Source organism: Sinocyclocheilus anshuiensis, unplaced genomic scaffold, assembly GCF_001515605.1.
Source record: "Sinocyclocheilus anshuiensis isolate Anshui unplaced genomic scaffold, SAMN03320099.WGS_v1.1 scaffold1891, whole genome shotgun sequence".
Taxonomy (NCBI): domain Eukaryota; kingdom Metazoa; phylum Chordata; class Actinopteri; order Cypriniformes; family Cyprinidae; genus Sinocyclocheilus; species Sinocyclocheilus anshuiensis.
This window is the reverse complement of record NW_015549560.1, coordinates 163,570-165,120: the sequence shown is the minus strand read 5'-3', so window position 1 is coordinate 165,120 and position 1,551 is coordinate 163,570.

Below are 1,551 nucleotides of genomic sequence, written 5' to 3'. Positions count from 1 at the left end.
TTACACATTTGGCACGTTTTTTGCGCCAAAAGACGGTCAACAGCACTGCAAGCCTGTGAACAGTGTTTGGCACGATTCTCTCACTAACTGAGTTTTGCAAGCGTGAGGGGGAGGGCGGGGCCACCTTCATCTTGTAGCCAATCAAATGAGCCTCTCGCTGACTCTCCATTTACTCTTATCTGATTGGTTCAATAAACACATCATACGCCAAGACATTAATCTTCATTTAGTTCAGGATCGTTCTTGCTTTTTATTTTTATTTTTATTTTATTTTTATTTTTTATTTAATTTTATTTTACGCTTACAGTCTTATGTACACTTCCACAACTCTTACCCTGCGTATGCAAATCTTTTTGACGTCATTCTACCTTCATAACAGCCACTATGACGCAATAACGCTTTGTAGCGTCCTGAGCATTAGTTACATTCTAGCAATATTTCTTTCTTGCTGTAATCTGCGATTGTCCACAAAGCTCATATTGTTTGCTCATTAATTACAAATAGGAGGGATCATATTTTTATTTATTTTTACGGCCCTAAATAATCTATTTCACCTAACAATGTGTACATATAGCCCACAAGAATAATAATAATAATAATAATAATAATAGCTGAATTTACACAAATGACTCAAATATTAACATACATTTCATTCTTAATACTCCGTTACCTGGATGATATGTTTTGTGACAGTAACTGTGAGCAGTTATGTATTTTCTGTACATTCTTTGGTTTTCCAGCATCTTCTGCAAACCCTTTCCATGAGTAGTTTTTTTTTTTCTTTCACCCTGAGGACAGTTGAGGGACTCACACAACTATTACAAAAGTTCATCAATGCTCAAGGAGACATGAGGATGCATTAAGAGATGGAAAGATCTTATTTTTTATTTTTTTTAAAGCTATACAGACCATATTTACTCGTTCCAGAAGACAACATACAGTTTGCTGATTATAATTACAGTTACTGATTATAGTATTCTCTTAATACAGCTATTAATGCATTGTGTATAGCGCTGGGTTATATTTAACCCAGCATTTTTTAGAGTGTATACACTACCAGTCAAAAGTTTTTGAACAGTAAGATTTATTCCTGAACAGTAATTTATTCCTGTGATTTCAAAGCTGAAAACTAACCTCGTTATCAGAAGCATTTGGTTGCAATTATTGCTGCTGAAGGTGGCACAAACACATTTTAAGTTCAAGAGAGCAAGTCACATGGTTGATAGGTGTTGGATTTTTTTTTTTCCTTCAAAAAAAAAAAAAAAAACATTTATTATTATTATTATTATTAATATTTAAAACAGTTACAACAGTACATTTTTTTCAGGATTCTTTGATGAAAAAAGTTTGGGATCAGCAAGACTTGTAATGTTTTTTTTTGGAAACTGCGATACTTTTTCAGGATTCTTTGATGAATAAAATGTTAAAAAGAACAGCATTTATTCAACGTATAAATCTTTTCTAACAATATCAATCTTTGTTATCACTTCTTAAAAATTTTTACACGTCCTTGCTGAATAAAAGTTTTAATTTCTTTCAAAAAAATAAAAA